Source organism: Bufo gargarizans, chromosome 5 (assembly GCF_014858855.1).
Source record: "Bufo gargarizans isolate SCDJY-AF-19 chromosome 5, ASM1485885v1, whole genome shotgun sequence".
Taxonomy (NCBI): domain Eukaryota; kingdom Metazoa; phylum Chordata; class Amphibia; order Anura; family Bufonidae; genus Bufo; species Bufo gargarizans.
The window spans coordinates 186,186,592-186,207,067 of record NC_058084.1 but is presented as its reverse complement, the minus strand read 5'-3'; the positions used below and the strand labels follow the sequence as shown (position 1 = coordinate 186,207,067).

At 44.5% G+C, this 20,476-nt stretch overlaps 1 protein-coding gene across 1 annotated transcript in view; it reads left to right on the top strand.

Annotated features, from left to right (window-relative positions):
* The window catches only part of LARS2 (leucyl-tRNA synthetase 2, mitochondrial), a 185,240-nt gene that overhangs the window by 56,571 nt on the left and 108,193 nt on the right, over positions 1–20,476 (top strand). The window lies entirely within an intron of this gene.

Here is a 20,476-nt window from a genome sequence, read left to right as displayed (position 1 = left end):
TCAGACCCATTGAAGTGAATGGGGCTGAGCGCGATACCAAGCACAGCCACTATGCAGCATATGGCGCTGTGCTTGGTAAGCTGCAAGAAGGCCATGGCGCTAATAGGACTGCCTCTGCCTTCTCAAACAGCTGATCGGAACGGGTCCGGGCTGTCGGACAATCAACGATCAAATACGATGACCTGTCCTGAGGATAGGTCATCAGTATTAAATTCCTGGGAAACCCTTTAACATGTTACTAGCATCTGATATAAACTGTTCAACTGATTTCAAGCGTTTCACATCCAGTGAAAACCTAACAACTGAATGAAGATTAAAGATGTATTTTCAAGCAGTTGCCTGATACAAACATCCATGACTCCCTAATCCCTTAAAGGGAATCTGTCACCTGCTTTTACCATTTTAAGCTGGCACCATCGCCATGTTCACTAAAGTACCTTATTTCCAGCAGTCTTCTTTTTACTTCATTTCGTTTTGTAGTTTTGATATAAAAGCGCTTTTTATGTTATGCTAATGAGGCTCAAAGGTGCCCAGAGGGGCGTTTTTTTCACTCTCCGGTTTCCCAGTGACGCCCCCCTGCAGTGCCCAAGAACGCCTCCTGATCCTCAAATAACCTCCCACAGCCCGGCAAACGGTTCCGCCCCCTCCCCACGTCATAGTCTACCTTTTAGAAATGCCCCGTCCTTCCTGTCTGCGGCCAGAAAACTTGCTCATGCGCAGTACCGCCTGCGGCCTGCGCGATCATCAACCTTCTGAGGGCAACAGCCTCAAAAGTCTCACTGGGCATGCGCCACGCTGTTGCCCTCAGGAGGTTGATGATCGCGCAGGCCGCAGGCGGTACTGTGCCTGCGCAAGTTTTCTGGCCGCAGACAGGAAGAAGGACAGGACATTTCTATAAGGTAGACTATGACGTGGGGAGGGGGCGGAACCGTTTGCCGGGCTGTGGGAGGTTATTTGAGGATCAGGAGGCGTTCTTGGGCACTGCAGGGGGGCGTCACTGGGCACCGGAGAGTGAAAAAAACGCCCCTCTGGGCACCTTTGAGCCTCATTAGCACAACATAAAAAGCGCTTTTATATCAAAACTACAAAATGAAATGAAATAAAAAGAAGACTGCTGGAAATAAGGTACTTTAGTGAACATGGCGATGGTGCCAGCTTAAAATGGTAAAAGCAAGTGACAGATTCCCTTTAAGGACAGGGCAATTTTCAGTTTTTCCGTTTTCGTTTTTTAATCCTTGCCCAGCCTTCCAGGAGCCATAACTTTTTTTTTTTCCATTCACATAGCAGTGTGAGGGCTTGTTTTTTGTGGGACAAGTTGTACTTTCTATTGGCACCATTTTATATTGCATACGATGTAGTGAGAAGCTGGAAAAAATCCAAATGTGGTGGAATTGGGAAAAAAAAGCATTTTCAATGTCATTTTATGGCTTTTTTCCATGTTCCCTATGCGGTAAATGATCTGTTACTTTCATTCTGTGGGACAGTTAGATTATAGCGATGCCACATTTATATTGTTTTTCTTCTGTTTTATTACTTAAAAAAATTAAATTTTGGAAAAATGTTATTTTTTCTTCACATCGCCATATTTTGACCCCAATAACTTTTTTTCTATGGGGCTGAGGACTTATTTTTAGCTCCTGTGCACTTAGGACAGGACTAACCCTGTAAGTGAAAACAAAAAAGTAAATTTTACATTTATTTTTAACTTAACGGGAATCTGTCATCCACATTTGGCCACATTTTTTGTGGATTGGATGCAGACTCATTCATTTCAATGGGGCCGCAAAAATTGCAGACAACATCCGTATGTCCGTGTCTCATCGATTTTGCGGACAAGGATAGGACATTACTATAGAAGGAACAAATAAAATGGTGGTGTGCATGTGGGGATTGTGTTTTCCCCTTACACAATCAGTAGTGGCTTTTATATTGAGAAGAGCAGGAGAGACACAGATTGTGTCCTTCATAAACCTCTGATCCCTTAAAGATAAAGAAAACATTAAAGGGGTCATCCAACCCCTAAAATGCCTCAGGACCTTCACAGAGGTTGTATTTACCTGGCTTCCCGGCACCCGCGTCACTTCTAACACCCCCAAGGCCACTGCAGCATCACCCTGCCGCGTGGGCGGGAATGAGCCTCCCTAGCCTTGCGGGTGACGCTAGTGAGGCTTGTACCGATTGTGGCCTGCTATTGGCTGACCCCCCCGATGCTGGATGTTTTCATACACGTGACGGGGAGATGCAGCAGTGGCTGTGTAGGCTTCAGAAGCAACGTGGGTGCCGGGGAGTGGTGTAAGTACAATCTCTGTGAGGGGCCTGGGCATATGGGGGGGCATTATAGAACTTGGATAACCCCTTTAAGACATAAACAGACAAAGCTAAATGGGTGCCTTGTAACAAATATTACTCCTATTTACGGTAATTCTTTCTCTCTCTATGGATAGAGTTCATCAGCATATACCATGCCACAGCCTTATTAGCTGACGCCCTGAAACAAGCCTGCAGATCTGTAAACTATATCTCAGGGCTGTATTAGACTGGCAGTAAGCAACAATCGCCTGCTCGTCAGTGAAAGAGACTGCTGCAATTACATGCAGTGATCTCCTCCTCAGCTTGGGGGCAAGCAATCACTAAATGCCATCACTGGTCCCCATACTGATTGGCGTGTTTAGACAGCACGATCTGATGATTTTTGTGACCGCATTTAAGATGTAATTACCCATTACCCAATGTGCATTTGCTTGTTCATGGGGTAATCAGCGGCACTTTTACACAGGCAGGTGACTGCTAATGAGCGTTCCTACGAATGCTTTTCAGTAATCATCTGGCCGACCCTCGGCCAATGTAATACAACCCTTAAATGTTTGCCCCCTGCCCCCGAGATATCTGTCCTGTTTGGCTGCTCTAAAGTTTAGGCACACATTAACTTTAAACAACCCACACAAAGAGCTCATGGATTTCCTTTAAACATTTGGCCCTAGACTAAATGGCTTTTGTTTTCTAAATAATGTAATGAAGCTAATTGGGTTATTCCTAAATAATCTAATCATCGAATCCTCCAGGGTGTGCATGAATCATAAGTTTTTAGACTGCTTAGCAACTAAGAGCAAATTGTTTGCAGTCATACTGGCCCTTGTCATTTCCAGCTGCCTAGGATGGGGTTACACGGTAAGGTTCCCCGTCATCAAGCTGGCGTCCTGATGCTTAATTATCTGGATGTCTGTCTGTGTTATTTTGCTATGATACAAGTTCCCATTTCGGCAAAATGTTCAGTCTCTTTCCATTTACAGTTTAATACCGTAGCCATCATGGTGAGCACAGGTCAGATATTGATTGGCTCTTAGTATTATTACCATTCACCCCTACAGTTTACACCTTTACAAGCCATAGCAAAAAATTGCTACCTGTAAACCTACTTTCTGGTAGAGCTCTACTCTAGATTTCTTATATGATTGAATATACTTCTATGCCCGTTAAGGTGTTCCAAATAGTTTCTGCACTTGTGATGGAGTATAATTTTACACATATGTTCACCTTTGACCGCCATATTACAGTTTATACAGTGTATAGAATACAAGTACATTGTTACTATTCAAAGTTTTTGTTGGTCATTACAATGAGGCAGACAGGACATGGCAAAAAAATAATAACATAAAAATGTTTTGTAGTTAAAGTCTATGTACACCTTTTTATTTTTGCATTTTATTTCTTTTGGGCTACAAATAATTTTTTCAATTGGTCTTCATTAAAAATGTTCAGGCGTTTCTGAGATAAAAGAGTTAAATAATCAGTCTTTTTTCAAGCTATTACTTTGTGTTTTCTTTGAATCCTGTCATCTGGCAGCTCATGTGTAGTTCTTATCTCTGATCTCCTTACCTCAAACACTTATTTAAGCCACATTCTTATAAGTTTGAATGAATGTTTATGAGGTCAGGAGATCAAAGATAAGAACTACACATGAGCCGTTGGATGACGGGATTCAAAGAAAACAGAAGGCAGATGGGAAAGAGAGAGGAAAAGCCATAGAAGTCTCAGAGAAGCCCAATGAGAAAAAAGGCATTGCTGTGCCGTGCAGAAATCATGGGCAAGTAAGGTGGCACTCCAGACTCTAGGTGAGGAAATGAATGCATACAGTCCTATATCGAAAGATGTTGTCCATTTTGAAACCATGTTTTGTTAAAAGCAAAGTCATTTGCTCATACCATTCTTACAGCATAGGAGGGTCAAATAAGATGTGAACATTGTTTGGGGACTTGTCCCCCACTATAGATGTTTAGAGAAAAGGTTCTGCTGGAGGTCTCCCTTTCTCTTCTCCATCCTACCCTCATGCTATGTTGATATCCATCCCAGCAGGAACATAGCTGAATTCATCTAGGGGCTGGTTTTAGTACTGAGCATCAGTTAAACCGAACCCCTTGACACCACATGGACTGCGAAGTGTTGCCACAGACAGATGGGGAGCACTGCAGAAAACTACTGAAGTTCAGGCTAGCAGTGAGACCATAGGAAAATGAGATTGGAAAAACAAAAATGAATGCGCTTGAATACAGACATAGATGTATATGCTTCTTTATTTAGGTTGGATTACTTTTCATCGTCCTGGAATACCCTTTTATATTAATCATATTTAGACACAGTCCTTTGAATTGTTTGCAGGCCTTATTATCTCAGTCTTTTTTTTAGCTCAGCATTTACATACAAGGTTCAGTCTTGCCATTCACTTTTCAGTCAACTAGTCCTACCTTCTCGCACATACCGGTACATGCTGGGCTTCTCGGTCAATAGGTGCAAAGTAAGATGCCCCCAGACACCATTGGTGAGGAAAAAAAAGAACCAACATGCCTGACCATTCTTTACCCCAACATCAGCTTCTGGGGGAGGGTCCGGTCACTGCGATACTCATTAGATCCTGCCGGTTCCCCTGAAATTAGCCGACATTCATCTAATGTGTCGGACCAGCTTTAGTAATTTTTATACAATATCACTGCATGCCCATCACGGCAGTTTTCATCACCCCTCTAGACTGACAACTTATCTTCTTTTATTAAGGGTACTTTCACACTAGCGTTTTTCTTTTCCGGCGCTGAGTTCCATCCTAGGGGCTCAAATCCTGAAAAGAACTGATCAGTTTTATCCTAATGCATTCTGAATGGATAGTAATCAAGGACACTATCATTCTGTGCCATTTTTCTTTCTAACGCCATTAGCGTATTTAATTATCCAGCTATTATGTTTTGTAATCGAATGGGTTAGAACATCCGAATTGCGTTTTCCTTTAAAAATCTGCACATTGTTACACAGTGTACAGAAGCTGTCACCATTGTCCACTAGAAATGTCAGCGCTTACAATAGATCTGTAAGCTTCTAGGACAAAGAAAATGTTTCTGAGTACCTCTGGCAAACACATTGTTCTCCCTGCGCTGTAAGATATCAGTATCGTCCCTGTGCTCACACAGTGCCAATATATCTTTATGGTGCTTGTGTTATTTATGTGATGTGACAGCAACACCAAGCAAAATCCGCTTATTGTCTCCTCTCAGGAGCTTGCAGACTGGAACATCTTGTCGGTACAAAGAGAATTCTCTTGTCACCAGCTCTCGTTACATTAGGTGCTTACCAGCAGAATTGCTCCCTGTCACACATGGTGAGTGGAGATAGACTTATCAGCGTATGCGTCCATATGCTGCTGTCAGACTAACCTGGATAATTTGTGTTATTCTGACTTATCTACAGTATTAGCAGTAACCCTATTTTTTATTGTTTGCTCATATACTGTACATCTAGTTATCTTGCCAGACCTAGTAAAAATCACATATACCACTACATCTTTACATACATGCAGTATATATTGTGGGGTTTCGCTCTGGTAAGCGGCGCAGTACAGAGGCAAAATCCAAGTTCTTAATTCAATGTTTATTCACACTTGAGGCAATTGCACAAAACAGCATGTAATTTGCAGTCTTGGTGTTAATTCACACACAATGGAAAGTTCTTGTAACACAGGTCACTCTGCTGGCAGTTCTGCCTCCAGTAGTCCACAGCAGGCTTTAGGGGGCCTGTTTCCCCAGCATGCGGCTCTCAGCCCTCTAGCACGGCACAAAGCCTCAGATCCCAAAAACAGAGACATCTCTGCTGAGCCCAGCTGCCTATTTAAGGACAGCCAGGTGCTGCCAAAACCCGGACGGGCACCTAAACTTCGGTCCAGTATCTGACATCACATGCATGCTGGGAGGAAAATACCTGCCTTGCCAGACACAACCCCTCACTGTGTCACATACCCCCCCCCTCTTTGTTCAACCCTGAGAGGGTGGACACATGCCAGACAATGCACCCAGGACAGGGCATCCGCATTGTCCTGCAAACGGCCTGCTGTGTGTTCTACCGAGAACTTAAAGCTCTGCAAAGACAAAAAACCATCTGGTGTGACAGGCATTCCTGTCTTTGGCTTGGCTCATCCACTTGAGAGGGGAGTGGTCGGTCACCAGGCGGAACTTTCTCCCCAACAAATGGCAACGGAGAGACTCGAGTGCCCACTTGATAGCCAGGCACTCTCTCTCTCCACTATACTGTACCTGGTTTCGACTGAAGTGAGCTTGCGGCTTAGGAAAACAATGGGATGCTCCTCCCCGTTGACTTCCTGAGAGACAGTACAGCACCGAGGCCTATTTTGGAGGCACCCATTTGTACCACAAACTCCCTCTTGAAGTTGGGCGTCACCAAAACCAGTGACCCACACAGGGCCAATTTCAAAGCAGCAAAAGCCTCTTCCACCCAATCATCCCAGCGAACCATCACTGATTTTCGTCCCTTCAAGAGCCCTGTCAAGGGCACAGCTAGAGTAGCAAAGTGGGGAATAAATCTCATGTAATAGCCCACTATTCCCAGGAATGACTTTTTTTGCCTAGTGGTGACAGGTTGGGGCCAATTCCGTATCGCCTCTATTTTGTTCACTTGGGGTTTGATGACTCCGCGCCCAATGACATAACCCAGGTACTTATTCTTTTCTAACCCCATCGCACATTTTTTTAGGTTAGCGGTTAGGCCTGCTTTCCGAAGGGAGTCCACTACAACCTGCACTTTGGGTAGGTGACTTTCCCAGTGGGTACTGTGGATGACGATATCGTCCAGGTAAGCCGAAGCGTACCGACGATGTGGACGAAGCACAATGTCCATTAGTCGCTAAAAAGTGACGGGGGCATCATGCAGACCAAAGGGTAAGACCTTATATTGATACAGCCCCTCATGCGTGATGAAGGCAGTTTTCTCTTTGTCAGCCTCCGTTAAGGGCATCTGCCAGTACCCTTTCGTGAGGCCCAAAAACAGAAAAATACCGGGCTTGTTCTAACCTCTCGATGAGCTCATCCACCCGGGGCATAGGATACGCATCGAATTTGGAAACCTTGTTAAGTTTTCGAAAGTCGTTGCAAAACCACAACGTCCCTTCCGGCTTGGGTGTCAATACTATAGGGCTGGCCCACTCACTTTTTGACTCCTCAGTGACGTCTAGCTGCAACATTAGCTGCATCTGCTCTGATACGGCTTGTCGCCGAGCCTCGGGTACCCAATATGGTTTTAATCAGACTTTTGCCTGAGGCTCAGTGACAGTGTCATGCTGGATTACGGAAGTGTGTCCAGGGAGGTCCGATAACACATCCGTGTTCCGACTAACGAACTCCCTGGCCTCCTGAGTCTGTTTAGAGGAGAGACTATCAGCAATTTTTACTGTGGCAGCCGTCTCTCTTGCATCAGACAGAGAGGCTGGTACCTCTTCTCCTAGAAAACCCAGACGCGTGCTGTCTTCTGTACAGGTTTCCCTATCTTTCCACGGTTTGAGTAAGTTTAGATGGTAAACCTGCTCCGGCTTTCACTGCCCTGGCTGGTGTACAGTGTAGTTTACATCTCCAATTTTCTCGAGTACCTCGTAGGGCCCCTGCCACCTAGCCAGGAACTTACTGTCCACGGTCGGCACCAGAACCAAAACCCAATCACCGGGATTAAAGATCCGGACCTGAGCCTGCCGATTATAGACCCGGCTCTGGGCTCTCTGAGCTGCCTCCTCTCGCACTGCGAACATGAGATAGGGCAGAAGGAGGTCCCAGTCCTTCCCATCTTTAGACACTACCTTTTTCAACATATTTTTTTATGTTTGGTTAAACCGTTCTACCAGATCGTCTGTTTGCGGATGGTAAACGGACGTCCGTAGTTGTTTTGTGTGCAGCAACTTACAGAGTTCCCTCATCACCTTGCATGGTCAGAACCTCTTTAGGTAGTCCCACTCGGGAAAACATCTCCATTAACTCCTTAGCTATGAGTTTGGCCGAGGTATGTGGCAGTGGCACCGCCTCCAGAATGACTAAGATGTGTTGATGCCCTCTGGCGGACTTCAGTACTGGGCCTATGAGGTCCATAGCGGTGGGATAGTCTTTTAAGTCTCCATGGATGCACATGACCCAGACTTTCCAGCCAGTATACTCCGCTGACCATACCTGGGGAGCCCTTACTGGGGACACCAGACTCCCTGAGTACAGCAGAGCCTCTGCTGGAGTGTCTCCTACCTCCACCTGACACAGGTGGTTTAGAGTTTTTTGGGTACCTGCTGCACACAACTTCCTTGCATATAGCGACTGACGGTAGCCATAGTTAGTATCCATGGGTTCCACGGTGGGGTCATCTCTTACATGGCCCGGCTCCTGACGCCGCCAGCAGACTATCGGAGCCAGGTCCGTAGAGGGTACAGCCCGGGTGAGTTTGGTTGGCACAAGTCGCCGTATCTGGGATGGAGATTTATGAGGTTTGACTGCCGCCCTCCCAAAAGAACCCCCTGAAACAGTCTTAGTAGCCTCGTAGTGCTCCACCAGGTCCACCATTTCTAGGGCGTTGCCGGGAGACACCTGGCCGATCTAGTGCTGGAGAGGGCAGAGCCCTCCAGAACATATCAGCCAATAGTCTATCCAGCATAGGCGTGGAACTCAGCACACCAGGCTGTAGCTACTTTTGCAAGAGGTGGAGAAAGTCCTAATACTGGGTCCTTGCAGGCTCAGCTGGCTTAAACCCCCACTGATGTACCCGCTGGGCCCGGACCAACACATTCACCCCAGTCTTGCCAAAATCTCACCCTTTACTTTTTGGTAGTCGGCCGCTTGATCGTCTGGCAAGTCGAAATACACCCGCTGGTAATCGGATGCCAGGAATGGAGCGACGACCTCAGCCCACTGGTCACGGGTTAGCCACTTTCTCGTGCATCGCCAGGTAGGTTTCGATGTTGTTTGCGGGGGTCATGTTAAGGATCTCGCCACGGACTACTTTCCGGGCATTATGGACGCTCGGGGTTGCTCCTACTGTCTGCAAAGCCATCACGTGTTGTAGCAGCAGCTGGTTAGTCTCCTGCTGCTGCTTGTTAGCCTTGCGTTGCTGCAGGTTTGTCTCTCACTGCTGCAGATTAGCCTCCATGAGGGCCTTCACAACAGCCTCCATTTTGTCATGGGGCACTGGTTGTAATACAGCTGGTTTAATGTACGACACACTGGTTGTGCGACACACAACCGTGCCTGAAAAATGCAGAAACCAAAAATCTCGGCATTCACGCCAGCCTCACTGATCTTGCCCACATCCTCCATCAATTGTGGTAGATGGGGTAAGTGGGCACAGTACAGAGGCAAAATACAAGTTGTTAACTCAAAACGTCAGTGTTTATTCACACTTGAGGCAATTGCACAAAATAGCACGTAACTTTGCAGTCTTTGTGTTAATTTACACACAATGGGAAGTTCATATAACACAAGTCACCTTGCTGGCAGTTCTGCCTCCAGTAGTCCACAGCAGGCTTTCGGAGGCCTGTTTCCTAGCATGCGGCTCTCAGCCCTCCAGCACGGCACAAAACCTCAGATCCCCAAAACAGAGGCATTTCCACTGAGCCCACCTGCTGATTTATGGACAGCCAGGCGCCTCCAAAACCTGGTCCGGCACCTAAACTTCGGTCCAGTATTTGACCTCACCTGGCTGGAAACCAGCCCAGCCGCACATGCTGGGAGGAAAATACCTGCCTTGCCAGACACAACCCCAACCCCTCACTGTGTCACAAAAAAAAAAAAATATTTATATATACTGTATATATAGATATATATATTTTGTAGGGGGGGTCACCCTGGTAGACACTTGAAGCAGGGACATGGACAGGATAAAGTCAGACTTAAGTGTTTTTATTTCACACATATATCTTTACATACATGCAGTATATATTATATACACACATATATATATACAGTAAGCAGGTCTCAGTAAGGCTTACCACACACAGTTTAACTATTTCAATCATACCCTTCTATTTCTCTCTCTCTCTAATTCAAAGAGTTTTCTTTATTTTCATGACTATGAAAATTGTAGATTCACACTGAAGGCATCAAAACTATGAATTAACACATGTGGAATTATATACATAACAAAAGTTGTGAAACAACTGAAAATATGTCATATTCTAGGTTCTTCAAAGTAGCCACCTTTTGCTTTGATTACTGCTTTTTTCTTGCCATAATACAAATTCTAACAGTCTATTCAGTAGGACTATCAGCTGTGTATCCACCTGACTTCTATACAACACAACTGGTGGGCCCAACCCCATTTATAAGGCAAGAAATCCCACTTATTAAACCTGACAGGGCACACCTGTGAAGTGAAAACCATTTCAGGTGACTACCTCTTGAAGCTTATCAAGAGAATGCCAAGAGTGTTCAAAGCAGTATTCAAAGCAAAAGGTGGCTACTTTGAAGAACCTAGAATATGACATATTTTCAGTTGTTTCACACTTTTTTGTTATGTATATAATTCCACATGTGTTAATTCATAGTTTTGATGCCTTCAGTGTGAATCTACAATTTTCATAGTCATGAAAATAAAGAAAACTCTTTGAATGAGAAGGTGTGTCCAAACTTTTGGTCTGTACTGTGTATATAGATATATATATATATATATATATATATATATATACTGTATATGTGTTTATTTCTCACACTATAAGACACACCTACGGTTTGAGGAGGAGAATAAGAATAAATATTTTTGATCAGACACCCAAGACAGGACCTTTCTCAAAGCTTGAGAAGTGTACTTGAGATGTGTGTAATCTTATACACTTTGCTGGTACTGTACTACTCCGCGTTTTTCTCAGGATAGGTCATCAATATCAGATCAGAGGGGGTCCGACACCCGGCACCCCCTCCGATCAGCTGTTTGAAGAGGAGACTCGCACGGTGTCAGCGCTGCCTCCTCTTCACTGTTTACCTTCTAGCCGTTGCATCTGCAGTGGTGAGCAGGTGTAATTACACCCAAGCCTTCCTATTGAAATGAATGGGAAGACTTGGGTGTAATTACACCTGCTCACCACTGCAGATGCAACGGCTAGAAGGTAAACGGTGAAGAGGAGGCAGCGCTGACACCGTACGAGTCTCCTCTTCAAACAGCTGATCGGAGGGGGTGCCGGGTGTCGGACCCCCTCCGATCTGATATTGATGACCTATCCTGGGGATAGGTCATCAATAAATATAACTTGGACAACCCCTTTAAGGATTGTCGTGAGAAGAGTGAGAGGTCTTAATAGTAAATGAAAGAAGATTGTGGTCAGAAAGTGGGAAGGATAAAGTTAAAGTTTCAGACTGAGCAGTGACGGAAGAAGACAAAAAATTCAAGTGTATTATCCTGTTTGTGTGTGGCACAGGAAGTTAGTTGTGATAGGCCAAGAGAGGAGGTTATAGAAAGAAAGAAAGTGAGAGGCGTTTTTCACGCAAACCCTATTCACTTCTCTGGAGCCAGGGCTGCATGAAAAAACTATCAATATGAAACATGCTGTGATTTTTCCTCAACACAGAGATGATGCATGAAAAACGTGTACACAACTACATTGAAATGTATGGGTCAAGATTCAGTCCGGATGCTATGAGTTTACTATATGTATCGCATCCAGACAGAAAACTTGCTCGTGTAATGGACCCCTAAGATCAGAAAGTGAGAAGGGCTGTCAGGTGTCCCTGAAAGCAAAATTAACTGTATTGCAACCCCACCACTGCTATACATCTGTAGACTAATAAACTTTTAAAGGGGTTGTCCCATTTCACCATTTCCATGAAAAGATGGGACTAAGCACCAGCCCCAAGTGGCTTACAGAAGCACCTAACTGGCTCTTGTGGAAATAGCAAGGTTAGACAACCCCTTTAAGTGGCATACCTCTCTGCTGTAGAAGCCTTTTTCCACTGATGGCTGATTGTGAGTGATTGAACTGTTATCTGCAATTGTTCTTTGCCCTACTTTCGTTATCCCTGCTGCTCCGTTTCCTTTGTCTGTTTCCCGGCCTTATAGGCGCTCGCTCTGGTAGATTCGAGTTGTCCATGTATTAAAGAGCCTCTAGAGAGAGATATGTGGACTTTTATATTTATGCATATGAGGCAGTTCGCGCACAGAGGGGCCAGCATAGCTCTTTGAGCACCACTGCTGCCATGCCCCTTGATGCTTAGTACACTCCCCCTCCCCTTAGATTGACAGAGCTAGACATTGCTTGTGCTGTGGCTCACTAATAATTATTGGTGGTACAGTCATTGGTGGCAATGTATTGTAGCAAAACCATGCATCCCCTCCCAGCAGCTGCAAAGCCACTGATGACTTCAGTCCACCTGGAAGTGAGGGTGCCAGAATCCACATGCGTTGGACACATCCATTACCATTCAGAACCTGTGCCATAATGGTAGAAGGCAGAAACAGCCCATGGAAGTGGTCTTGTGAAGTCATGTGACCGCCACCTTCTTGCGTCCTATGGATGTGTAGGATTTCAGGCTCCTGTACACAATAGATTATGCTTGCGTGCAAAATATGTTACTGTTTCTGGGCATTTCATGAACCAACCAAGACAATCGGTCACCACAATTTTCGACTATAAACTTCAGTAATATATGAGTAGTACTGCAGATCAGGAGTCCACATCACTATTTTGTATTTTCCTATTACAACCCCCTGTTCTCCTGCTGTCAGCGCTCAGAGCGGCACTGAAATACACAGTCAGGACTGCTGTGCACGCGGACATGAGTCCTCTCCATTATGTGAGCACAGCAGGCCTGACTGTGTATTTCAGTGCTGATAATGGGGGAACTGGGAGTGTAGGAAAATATCAAATAGTGATCTGGGACTCCTTATGTTCAGTACTACTCGTGTATTACTGTATAGTACAAATTTGGGGTGACAGATTCCCTTTAAGGCAGAATAACAAATTCCTTAATGGGTTAAATCATGTTTTTGTTGAGAGTAAAGTTTGCTCCTGTCTCCATATAAATGGACTGAGACATGGCAGTGATTTTGCAGTCTCTTTTCTATAATCAGACATGATTTGGCACCGATGCTTTAACGACACATAATAAGTCTAGTCTCCCCCAGCCTCGCATTAAGGGACTTGTGAAAGCAGAACATAGGACGTCACTGCAGGTGTTCTGCTAGACAGAATGAATGCAATTATGCCAGATATTAAAGTATAGAACTAGTAATATGTCCCAGTCACATTCCGCTTCCTTGTGCCTTCCCCAACCTATTCTCCTGCAGGCCATTTATTCCTAATGCTGAAATGTGCTCACCACGGTCTACCAGCAACTCATCTGCAGTGTACCGGTAGATCACTATCGACAGGCTGCCTGGCACCAGTTTATTTGAGTAAAGATGATCTGCACTTAAAGGGAATTTGTCACCAGTTTCATGGTGTCCTAACTAAGGGCAACATAAACTAGTGACAGATCCCCTTAACAAAATGCTGGGTCACTTTGTTTAATTGACCCAGACATTTTGCTAAACAGCTCCAGCGCATGCCGAACAAGCCTCCAAAATCATGCGCTACTGGCTTTCTCTGCCCACCTGCTGATGATATGGAAAAACAAAACTTCAGTCAGTCTCAGGGGGCGGGGAGAGCCGTGAGCGCTGGAGCTGTTAGAACCTAGCAGCAGAAAACTGGCAATGGATTCCCTTCAATACCTTAGAAATGGCAGCGAAGCCTGGAAATATTGCTGATTCTTAAGCCATATTCGCAAATAGCTGGCATGTGAGAGGAAAGTGTATTGCTATAACTGTACTACAATGTACTATTGTGCAGGTTTTGAATTATTTTGTGTGTATGTCTCAGAAAATGGCACAGGTAAAGCTGTCTTGATGGATCATTAATATTCCCATTTTGTTAATTACCAGTGTATGGTTAGGTACATGTGCTGTTTTCCACCTGTAAGGCTTTTGTAAGGGTACTTTCACACTTGCGTTTTTCTTTTCCGGCATAGAGTTCTGTCCTAGGGGCTCTATACTGAAAAAGAACTGATCAGTTTTATCCCCATGCATTCTGCATGGAGAGCAATCCGTTCAGGATGTCTTCAGTTCAGTCTTTTTGACTGTTCAGGACGGAGATAATACCGCAGCATGCTACCGTTTTATCTCTGGCCCAAATAATGGAACACTTGCCTGAATGCCTTTTTTTTTCATAGGAATGTATTAGTGCCGTATCCGGCATTCAAAATATATGCAATGCCGGATCCGTAAAAATGTGAAAAAAATATATAATGGATCCGTTCTTGCAATACATTTGTAATACGGATCCGCATCCGGATCCGTCTACAAATGCTTCCCGTTTGCATCCAGATTGCCGGATCTGGCAGGCAGTTCTGGCAACGGAACTGCTTTCCGTATCACTGTGCCGCAAGTGTGAAAGTACCCGAAATTGTTCCAAATATTTTCTTAAAGGGAATCTCATTCTAGGTTGAGCAGTGTATTATTTAGGTGGTGCGGAGTCTGGCTATGTAATCTTCATACTCACTTGTAGTCTGACACTGTGCTCCCATAAACAAGCAGTAAAATGCATTGAGAGTCCTGTTTGAGTCCTCTTCATTATGTGAGTGATCACAGGAGTCCTCTCATTTTCATTTCACTGCTGGTTTATTGGGAGCACAGACTACAAGTGAGTTACCGCCTACACTAGTTGTGGGGGTGTTTTGGAGCTGATTCCCTTTAAGTACTTGATTGTTACTAGAACTGTAAAATGGCATGATGGATTATATGTCATTTTTTATGCAACATGTACAGTACAGACCAAAAGTTTGGACACACCTTCTCATTCAAAGAGTTTTCTTTATTTTCATGACTATGAAAATTGTAGATTCACACTGAAGGCATCAAAATGGAATTATATACATGACAAAAAAGTAGCCACCTTTTGCTTTGATTACTGCTTTGCACACTCTTGGCATTCTCTTAATGAGCTTCAAGAGGTAGTCACCTGAAATGGTTTTCACTTCACAGGTGTGCCCAGTCAGGTTTAATAAGTGGGATCTCTTGCCTTATAAATGGGGTTGGGACCATCAGTTGCGTTGTGGAGAAGTCAGGTGGATACACAGCTTATAGTCCTACTGAATAGACTGTTAGAATTTGTATTATGGCAAGAAAAAAGCAGCTAAGTAAAGAAAAACGAGTGGCCATCATTACTTTAAGAAATGAAGGTCAGTCAGTCCAAAAAATTGGGAAAACCTTGAAAGTGACCCCAAGTGCAGTCACAAAAACCATCAAGCGCTACAAAGAAACTGGCTCACATGCGGACCGCCCCAGGAAAGGAAGACCAAGAGTCACCTCTGCTGCGGAGGATAAGTTCATCCGAGTCACCAGCCTCAGAAATCGCAGGTTCTAGCAGCAGACACATCTCTAGAACAACTGTTAAGAGGAGACTGTGTGAATCAGGCCTTCATGGTAGAATATCTGCTAGGAAACCACTGCTAAGGACAGGCAACAAGCAGAAGAGACTTGTTTGGGCTAAAGACTACAAGGAATGGACATTAGACCAGTGGAAATCTGTGCTTTGGTCTGATGCGTCCAAATTTGAGATCTTTGGTTCCAACCACTGTGTCTTTGTGCAACGCAGAAAAGGTGAACGGAGGAACTCTACATGCCTGGTTCCCACCGTGACGCATGGAGGAGGAGGTATGAAGATGTGGGGGTGCTTTGCTGGTGACACTGTTGGGGATTTATTCAAAAGTAAAGGCATACTGAACCAGAATGGCTACCACAGCATCTTGCAGCGGCATGCAATTCCATCCGGTTTGCGTTTAGTTGGACCATCATTTAATTTTCAACAGGACAATGACCCCAAACACCACTCCAGGCTGTGTAAGGGCTATTTGGCCATGAAGGAGAGTGATGGGGTGCTGCTCCACAGTCACCGGACCCGAACCCAATCGAGATGGTTTGGGGTGAGCTGGACCACAGAGTGAAGGCAAAAGGGCCAACAAGTGCTAAGCATCTCTGGGAACTCCTTCAAGACTGTTGGAAGACCATTTCAGGTGACTACCTCTTGAAGCTCATCAAGAGAATGCCAAGAGTGTGCAAAGCAGTAATCAAAGCAAAAGTTGGCTACTTTGAAGAACCTAGAATATGACATATTTTCAGTTGTTTCACACTTTTTTGTTATGTATATAATTCCACATGTGTTAATTCATAGTTTTGATGCCTTCAGTGTGAATCTACAATTTTCATAGTCATGAAAATAAAGAAAACTCTTTGAATGAGAAGGTGTGTCCAAACTTTTGCTCTGTACTGTATGTAGCACCAATTTGAAGTGGTAATGTTAATTGGATGCACACTCTTATGTAAGTATTGATCTTTATCATATACTTTATGCTTTGCATATTGATTTAACCTGAAATAGTGCAAAAACAACAAAAAAAAACATACTTACCTGCTCCATTTGCTCGCAATGGGCCGGCTGCTGCCATCTTGCTTGAAGCTCTCCGCTGAAATCCCACACCAGCTCTTTAAGCAAAATGGCGGTGGCCGGTCCGTCGCAAGCAAATGGAGCAGGTAAGTATGTTTTTTACATTTTACACCGCGTTATGTACATCAGATGCCGCGATCATGTATGAAAGTGGAATCTGAGGGGTACAATGACAGGGAGCAGTGCAATCGCCCCTTCCTGTCATTGCACCCGCTACTTACAAAGAAATGCGCTTTGTGATGAAGTAATTCTTAGTCGAAGCAGCTGAATCGAATTTCCCAATACTTTGTTAATTTCTAATTCCCACCATGGGGAATATAAGTAGTTGGTAAAACAGACGTGTCAGGAGATGTGACAGGTCCTCATTAAGGGAGCAAGTATGTTATTGGGACACTGTTGCTGTAACTATACGGGCGCTTTAACTCTTACAATTTTTAGGGCAATACGCAAACACTTTTTGGGGACACTCGGCTTATATATACTGTGAGACGGTGACAGGTCTCAAGCAGGTTGGAGGCAAGGAAGGGGTGGATAGTGCGGTCCACGCCCCTATTTCACCACAGGTGAGACCAGCTGGAGGTACTCAGCCTGGCATAAAGCACCTCTCCAGAGTGTCAGCAAGGGGGGAGTGTGTTACCTGTAGACAGAGGCCTGGAGGCTATGGGCTAGGCTGAGGGACAACGAGGCTAAGTGACAGCCTGGAATTTGGGGGACGCAGTGACGCCTGCGGTACAAGGGCCACAAGGTCAGAGTCGGGAGGACTGCTGGACCACAATCCCCCAAAGGGACTTGCATTTGCTACAGCCTGGAGGCTGCTGGGCTAGCTGAGAAAGCTGCAGGTTATGACCATGTCTGAACAGCACTCTATAGGTGAGTCAGGGATTCTACCCTATGTGTAGTTAGAGCCCAGCCGGGCAGGTATTTGTTTTGTTATTGTTTGTTGTTGCTGGTGTTGTACAATAAATGCTAAGTTTGGACAGTATATCCGTGTCTGGTGAAGTAACCTGTGAGAATGACCCCCGGAGAAGAGCTAACCCCCCCACAATACATATTAGCTTCAAAAAGTAGAATGCATTTGAAAAGATTATCTATATTTCTCCTTAGATGTAATCTTTTTTTGAGGGAAAAAAAAAAAGGAAAAATTGCAGGTGCGTCTATTTTATCACTTAGGCTACGTTCACATGATTTTTTTGTTTTCCGTTTTTTTGATCCGTTCGAACAGGCATGCTCAACCTACGACCCTCCAGCTGTTGCAAAACTACAACTCCCAGCATGCCCAAACAGCCTACAGGTATCAGCCTACAGCAGGGCATTGTGGGAGTTGTAGTTTTACATCAGCTGGAGGGCCGCAGGTTGAGCATGCCTACGTTAGAACAACAGATTTTTTATTTTTATTTTTTAAACGATCCTTCATTTTGAGCATCCATTGTGCTGATTTTGCATCCATTTTTGTTAGTTCCGTCAGAGATCCATTATTTTATATGGCAGAAGTCCCCTGCACACTCTTTGGATCATCGTTGTGTACTAGGAATTCCAGCAACCCTATCAGCCATGGAGAATGCAATGTCTAAAATAATATGTTCAGTACATATAGTGGATTCCTGTAATTACTGGATGTGTCATGGTGCAGTGACTGTAGAAATTATTTTCTAGCTGTTACTCATCAGCATGCGTGACATTTGATGAGCTTGAACCCTAGAGTATTAATCTTCCGTAAGGGAAATAATTATTAGTAGCTGTAAGTCAGTAGTCTAGTCATTTATTATTAAATGTTCAGTTTCCACAGGAATTAAGTGACGGTTCTTACTCTCTTCTCTTCCTGCGCTTTTTTTTTTTTTTAAACAAATTATACATTGTTAAAATATTTTAGGAGGGATTAATCAAGTCGCCATATACTTTAGGAGCCAGCCACTCCATACCAGGACCCAATTCAAACTATTTAGTGGTCTGGTACTTAGAATTTTCATAGATATCAATAGGAAAACATCCCAAAATGTTAGGCGCTAGCAGAAAAAGACAGAAGTTCAAGATCAGGGTATTTGGAAAGCACATGAGCCAAAGCCACAGAACTAGAATGTAGATACAGTAACCAGGATCGGCAGCTAGATTCAAGAATGTAGGTTACAGCACTTGATTCTCATCAATAATTAGTAATGCTGTGAATTATACCGTAGATTTATACCATTATGTTAGGGCTCTGCAGCTACATGGCACTCACGGTAAAATCACTGGGTCACTGCAGCCGTGACACAATGTGTGAACCGGTTGGACTTTGGGCTAAACCTAAAGGTGTTGTCCTGCAGGTTGCCTGGTATTAACCTTTTAACCCCTGTACAGGGATCTGGACTTTGCTGCAGGGAACCAACCAGGCCGCTGCCTCCTAGAGTATTCCCGGTATAGATGGCAGCTGACTTACAGCGATCAGAGACACTGGTGTGAAGCACCAAAGAATCAGGCACACATAGTCTGAATGCACTCAAAGGTCAGGACAGGCTAAGTATGTGCGTTGTCCAGGTAGCAGTTCCAAGGTCGGGGGAGTATAATTGGAGTAGAATTGGTAGTCAGGTGAAGTACGGTACACGGGTAGTCAAGGAGATGGAAGCACCGCCCAGCTAAATAGGGAGGCTGGTCAGCAAGAGAAAAGGATAAAACTCTCACAGTGTTGAGAGAAAGTTCACCGAGCACTCGTCCCAATACAAACACGGAGAGAGTAGGACAGCGGCGGGCACGGACTGCCAGTATGACGCACAACTTCAGTGTTTCCCTCACATGTCACCTTTTGACTATACAAAGAAACTTTGTTTTTTGTTTTGTTTTTATTTCGATCACTTGTGAAGCCACTAGAAGGTATTCTGACGTGTAAACAAAAAGTTTCCTTCCCCCTTCATAAACTTCATGTAGAAGAATTCTATCATCCAATGCTAGGCGCCAGTTTCTGACTGATGACGTCATTAATAGGTACCACGTTTCACTTCGGCAAAACAGAGCGTGACACTGCATGATCTCCACAAGAGCCGAGAGATCCAGTGTTGTCTTAGTACCTATTCAAGTCTGTTATTTGCAAACATTGGAGGGATTTTATGGTGAGGCGACTTTTTGACGTCAGTTTTGCTTGAGTCTGCATTGGCGTACTTTGCCCCATTTTTTTATCAAACTGCGCACGTTGTTTGATAGATTCGGCGCATCTTCAAACATAACACTGTTGTCTGGAAATGCTACTCCAGTTTTTTGCGTCAACCTCTCCTCCCTCCTGGAGTGAGTTTGCAACTTTTTGAAAATGTAGATGTGATAAATCTGGAGTCAAACTAATTAACATAAATACTACTGATGAGCGAATTGATTCTAACAAATCGATTTGTCTCATTACCAGGCGCTCTTCCTCTGTGAGGGGTTGTCCCTGGTGAAGAGCCCACCTGCCTGTTGATTGACAGGGCCAGACTGTTGGGCTATGAACCTCAAATTCAACTATAGGAGTCGCAAGTGCACTTGTGCTACTACCCAGAAGTCTAGCAGCGCATGCGCAGTTGCTGCACATGAAGCTGAATTTGACTTTCATAACTGTCCACAGACATGAATCAACCAACAGCCGCTTGCTTGTGGTTCCTACAAAGCAACAGGGGAAAAGGTACTAAAATATATATATTTTAGGCCTCTGGTACATCATGCTCTGTGTGTTTTCCTGAGTGATATGCCACCTGGGAATCAGCA